This window comes from Populus trichocarpa, chromosome 12, assembly GCF_000002775.5.
Source record: "Populus trichocarpa isolate Nisqually-1 chromosome 12, P.trichocarpa_v4.1, whole genome shotgun sequence".
In the NCBI taxonomy this organism is placed as follows: Eukaryota; Viridiplantae; Streptophyta; class Magnoliopsida; order Malpighiales; family Salicaceae; genus Populus; species Populus trichocarpa.
The window spans coordinates 14,852,383-14,859,351 of NC_037296.2; positions in this window are offsets into that span (position 1 = coordinate 14,852,383).

Sequence of the window (6,969 nt, forward strand, 5' to 3'; positions counted from 1 at the left end):
GAGTTTGGTAGGGATGCAATTGATTTGATTCTTAAATCAAAGTCTCAATTGAGGACTTGATTGAATAAATTGAAAATTGAGAACTGATTTGTAGATAGAGTCTTCTTAGGTTATTTTGTTTTAAAAGCCAAAACGACGTCATTTTGTCATTGTTATTAAGAAAAAAGAGATAGAACTAAACAACATTGTTTTTATGGTAATGTATACCATCTTCTTCCCCTAGACGTGCGTTGTAGGTGGGGGGAAAAAGGTTTTCTTCTCCTTCTTTACAGTGCCTTTCTCCCTTCCTCTTTCTCCTATGTGCTCAAAACCCCGACACAACCCACACCCTTCTTATGGCCTACCATTGTGACAAAAGAGGCAGAGGGGACAAGCCCTATGGGCAGTTGCACAATAGCCACCCTGCCACCTCACCCCTTCAGCGTGATTGGACAAGGGTAGGGTGGCACAGGCTCCCCCTTCCCCTTATAAATTCCCCCTCACTAGGAGGTGCTGAGGGACGAAAAAAAGATGAAAGAAAGAAAAACCGAGAGAAAAAGAAAATGAAAGAAAAAGAAGAAACATAAACGAAAAGGGAAGAAAAAAAAAAGAATAGAGAGACAAAAAAAAAACAGTAGAGGATGTAGGCAAAGAGAAGACCCTTTTTTTCTGCACTCGTTTTGCCATACCAAAGACCTCGAGCAACTATGGCTTCTTTTTCCTCTAGGAGCAGTACCTTTTCTTTTTGCTAGTTTTCCTCGTCGTCACCACAACAACGCCACCGTTAGCAACCACGTTGTCCCCATCTACAGGTCAGCTTCCCCTCCCCTTCTTCCTCTTCCTTTTCTTCTTTTTCCGTTCCTTCATCCATTGTTCTGCAAGTGAATAATGGAAAGTGAATTAATTCACTCTCCATTATTCACGTGAACAGTAGAGAGCCCACTGTTTCTGGGCCGGACCAAACCAAAATGGTTGGGCTGGGTTCGACCCAGTCTCTTTTAGAAAAGGATCTATTGGGCCAACATCGTCCCAACCCCTTTTTTGGGTTGATCTTGGCCCAAATCTTTTCGGTCGATCTTAACCCAATTTCTTTTGGGTCGATATCGGCCTAACCAGGATGGGCTCATCCCACATAACTGGGTTCGGCCATTCCAATATATTTAATTATATAATTATAATAATATATAATATTTTATTATATATTAAATAAAAAAATTCCAAAAAAATTCAAAAATCCTTTCAAAAAATTTGTGATTTTTTCGTGAATGTTTTCTACCAATTTTGCTTAATATTGGTTTGTATTTTTACACTATAAAGATACAAATCCAGTATTAAAATACCCGATTTTCTCCGAAATATTGCAAAAAGGTTTTTTTAAAATAAAAAACAATAAAAAATATCTTGTTTTCATGGATACGGCTAAGTTTCTCAAAAACATATAAAAATTTAATCGTATTTTCATAAAAAAAATTAGAAAAAAGATATGTATTAGGATGCATTTGAGCTTTAATAACCAGTTTATTAAAACCATAAGAACTAGGCCCATATTTCAAAAATACCAAAAAAATTATTTTATTTTCTTTTAGTATATGAGATTACGAACTTATACGTATGACATATTATTTTATATTGACATTAGAACAATTAGGTTTATACTTAATAAGATAAAGATCTCCTTACTGAAGATGACTTTTCTTAAACCTTAAACAGACCAACAATTAGAAAACACAATAATACCTTAGTTTATATTAGACAATTAAACAATGCAGCTTACCTCAGGTAAGACGTATTAGGGATGCTAATACCTTCTCTTTACACAACCAGTCCCCGTGCTTGATCGCTGAGACTAGTTAGGGTTCCTAGTGACCAAAATAATATGTGACAACTCCCATTCCCTCTTTCTACTGATAAAGAACAAGAATTTCTTGTTCTTTTCACCTACGACCTTTCCTGAACTAGAAAAATGATTGTCGCGACGCCACACAAGTGCAACAAACCTAAATTTTAAACATTCCACCCTCACAGTATATAATATTATGTATTTCTCTTACTAGCAAAGCACACCGAATTATCCTTTTTAAAAAAACTAGGCCCAAACACATATTTATAAAAAATATATCTTAATTTTAATGGATAGAGGATTAGTATTTTTTCTCTTAGATAAAACAATCCAATGTCTACAAGATTTCTAACATTATATTATTCTTAACATTATATGATATTTTGGTCTGATTTTCAACCTCCTTAAAAATTGTTTGTCCATGTCAAATCCAATCAACCGAGAAATTGGATGAGAGTAAACTATTATGTGCTCATATTAAGCCTTATACCTTCAAAACTCGAGATATGTTAGTTTCTTGGAGGATACCGTGTGCTACGAATTCATTGAACCAGGGTGGATCTATCCCAAGCATTATAGCCAAAATAGTGGATTGTTACGTGCGCCGTCTTGTCTCCTTGAAAGGGTGCCACCGGACTTTTCTTCTCTCCCGTGCTTCTCTGGTCAGTGCCCAGTGGCTAATTCGAAGAAATTGACATTGACCCGCTTCAAATTTTGGCCTCATTTGAAGAGATTTTTTGGTGCTTCAACAATCAACAATGGACGCACAAATCTGGTCAAACAAAGCATGTGATGATTTAACTCTTATCAATTTGTGCGGTTGGGGTGCCAACTGATTTCAACAAGAAATTTTATATTGCAACTTTTTTAGCACAAAGTTAAGCTGCAAAGAATCTTGAAGATTGACCCAAAATATGGTGGGCAGCGTATGAAATTGCTGATTAGAACAGCACAACGAGTATAGAAAATGACAGTCATACTCCCACTTGGGCAAGGCATGCCAGTGAATGGAACCCCAATAATGATAGAAGGACTTTGATTATTTTCTGATTCTTATAAATAAATATCCATTGATCAAGCTAGCTCCCCTAGAGGATTTTGTACACAGGTGGGTCACCTCGTTGTTAAGTGAGGCTGTTTGGCTAAGCGTTTGTGGGTGCGTTTAGTGTGTAACAATTGCATTGAAGTATTTGGTTATAAAATCAGCCGTGATTTTTATATGTAGACCCTACCATTATCTACGTTGAAAACGCTGTTTTGTTGAAGCTGAAATTTCATGCTTCTCGCTGCGTTCCTGCCTCTCTCATGCTTCTTGCATTCCTGCCTCTCGTTGCTACACTGTTAATTAGCATGAACAGTGTAGCCTGCTACACTGTTCATGCTAATTAATTCATTCTATGAACACTGTGCAAGATGAACAATGTAGCATGCTGTTCCGGTCAGACCGGGTCCAGTCCAAAGCTCAAAATGCATTGAACCGGGTCCGACTCAGTAAAATAAAAAATAAAAATTATTTTTTATTTTTTAATTGTGTTTTATTCGAAAAACTGTAGTCCTTGTCGAATGTATTTCATACGTGATGGAAATGTAGATATTTTAATGAACCAATAAAAAATATTTTATATAAAGTATTATTTATTTCATGATGTAATAATAATAGTTAAATCTATAATATTTAAATTAAAAACCATCAATATTAATATATATTTTTTAAAATTATTTTATAACCTCAATTTCAAAAGTATTATTAACCAAACACATTAAACTACTTTTTGTTCAACTCTATCAACCACATTTTTAACCAAACACCTTTTTTTTCAAACCAACCTCAACTAAAAGTACTTTTTATAAAATAATTTTTTTCAAAGCACAACCACAACAGCTACCGCAATACCAATCACACTAGAATACGAGTCATGACGTCCTTGTATTAATTGTGATAAGTTGTGAGCATGCATCAAGCTCATTGATAATATTTGCGTATAGCTAATTTAACTAGTAAATTCATTAAATGACGCAATATCTATAACAACGATTGAGATTGATAATTTTTTGAGAAAATTATTTTTATTTAGTTTAGAAAATATTTTTTTAATTTAGAAAATCAAATATTATACTTAATAATTTTATTTTTTCCTATTTAGTTTATGAATTATTATGTTTAGAAGTTTTATTTTTTTCATAGAATAATGTAAAATAAAGTTGTTTAGCTTATTTTTCAGCCGACTACTTAAGTAAAAAAAATTTCAATAATAAAATTTTGAATTAGAAATTTTTTGTTCTAATCCTATTTTATAGAGTTTTGTGTTTGCTTATACTTGTCCTTTTTATGTTGTTTTTGTTAACATTATTTGGTATTTGAGCCCAACAATTCCTTGTGGTTAGTTGTTATGTGTTATTGAATAACCATGACTGAAAAAAGTTGCAGAACATGATGTACTTGTATAGATGAGTAGGTTTTTCCTCGAGAAAAAGATGTTCTAGAACTAGTGATAGAAAACATACATGAACAGATTGCAGAATTAATTTGCCAATTGACAATGGTGAGGAGCCCGAGGGATCATGAAAAGAGTGATCACGAATTCATGATCAATTTTAAGAATTCTTTTTAGAGACATGAGTAGAGGAGACAACTTCTTCATTGGAAATGATATGATATTGAAACTGAAAATTTTTATAATTCTAGTTTTTTTTGTAGATTGGAGTCAACCATCAAAATATAATGTTTATTTTGATAGTAATTTTGATGTTAATTATGATGTAAACAATGACAATAATGTAAATAATGAGAAAAGTAGAGAAGACAACTTTTTTTAAGAACATACATAAAAGCAGAGTCTTAACTATGATATTTTTTATTTATTAAACTAGTAAATTTATTCTTCATATGAGAAATATGTGAAAGTTGATTCGAGAATATTTAATAATAATAATAATAATAATAATATTTTGGGACAATAAGCAAAAATTGTAACCTTGTGGGCTTAAACTTGTAATTACGACTAGAACAATTAAAATATTCTAAAATGCATGTGGTGATACAATTATTAGAGAATGATAATTAATTAAGAATAACTCACACTCATTTAGTAGAGTTTATAATCGGTTTCATGACGTTTCCTCAACTTAATGCAATTCCCATTGAAAAATGTCATGAGCAGGCAATGGCTTCCAACATAAACAAGTGAATCCTATATATATATATATATATATATATATATATATATATATATATATTTGCTTAAATTTTAAATATTCAAAGCCCCGTTTGTTTGCTGGAAAGTAGTTTTCTTTTGGAAAGTGAATTCTAGGAAAGTATTTTCCGATGTTTGGTAGTGTAATGGAAAATAAGTTGGAAAACTATTTCCAGTGTTTGGTTATGTTATGGAAAATGAGCTAGAAAATAACTTATTAATGTTTTATTTTTTTCAAGTTTATTAAAATAATGAGGAACAAATCTTACAAATTAAAAAGTTAAATGGGAATGAAATTGAAAAAAAATATAATTTCATAAATTATCCCAGATAAAATAAATAATAATCAAAATAATAGAGATCAAATAAAAAATAAAAAAATTGAAAGATGAAGAAATTAAAATAATAATAATTAACATTTCATAAATTATTTCAAATAAAATAAATAACAATCAAAAGAATGAGGACCAAATTTGATAGATAAAAAATTTCAATAAAAAAATGATAAGGAAAAAGTAAATAGCAATTATAAAAATAAGGACCAAAGTTAATATAAAAATTAAATTTTAAGAGATGAAATTAAAAAATAAATATTCAAAACAAAATATATATATAGCAATCAAAAGTTTGAGAATCAAATTTGATATAATCAGCAAATAATGACATTTCTAAATTTTTCACAACTTCCGGAAAGTGTTTTCCGCCCAAATGTTTCAGGAAAACACTTTCCTGAAAACCAAGCTAAATTTTTCTTTGACTAGAAAGTGTTTTCCTTTGACCGGAAAATGTTTTCCGTTGACCACCTTTTCTAATAACAAACAAACACAGGAAAGTTTGGAAAGTGGTTTTCCGGAAACTATTTTCCGGAACAAACATCGCCCAAGTTCTTCACATTCGTTCTGACTCTTGCAGTGCCTTTTTAATGAACCAAGTCGAACTTTCATGTCGCTTTGCATTCAATTTACAATTTGCCCTAATCAATATGTTCTATAGCTTTGTCAGAGCACTCCATATTCCATATTATGATCTATTCAAGTTTTTGGTGTGTCAAGAAGAGTTAAAATTATCATATTTTGTAGTGGCTATGGGATCGAAATCCCTTCATCATTTCATCGAATGATAAGTTTTCACTAATCTTTTATTTTCTTCTTCTTTTTCTTTCTTTCTTTCTTTCTTTTCTCACTTCCTAGACTTAATTTCAATGATAATTTTATTTTTACTTAATTTGATCATGTAAGACTTTAATTAATCACTCCATTTTTATTTTATTTTTTTGCATTACAAGGATGTAATTATAATAAATAAAGGTATTGACTAGTTAAGAGTGATAATTAAACTTAAACTCTTTTATAAATAATGATTTATGCTTCAAGCATTAAGGTTAGTACTGACTAGTTTACAACTAATGATTACATTAGTGGCTTAAATAAGTTGGCCTTTCTCTTTCTCATTCTTTTTTACTTTGACCTTTTAATTTCCTCATTTGAGCAAAAATGTTTGCAAATCAACTCCTTTAGAACAAATTAAACAAAGATATTCAATTAAGGTCTTGGGATTCTTAACGTCATAGCTTAAGTAAGCCTGTTCAAGTTGCACCTTATGTACATACTATTTACTTAGTTTATAAGATGGTGTTACTTTATGGGTTAGCTAGATTAAATTTTTTTGAACCGTAACAAAAAAAAATTAAGTTATAAAAAAATATTTAATATTATTATTAAATTCAAATTAGCTTGTCAGTTTTGAAATTTTTTTATTTAATATTTATTTAAAATTAAATCGTGTAAGAATTGTTATATATATATATAATTCTTATTTTGTAGGCAATGTAGAATCACTTTGGAGCCATTGAAGAGCCGTATTCGCCATTATTTTCTGTCTCAACTTTATTTTAATAAGCAAATTAATGGAATATATACTAATTAATGTTTCATAACTTTATTTTAATAAGCAAAT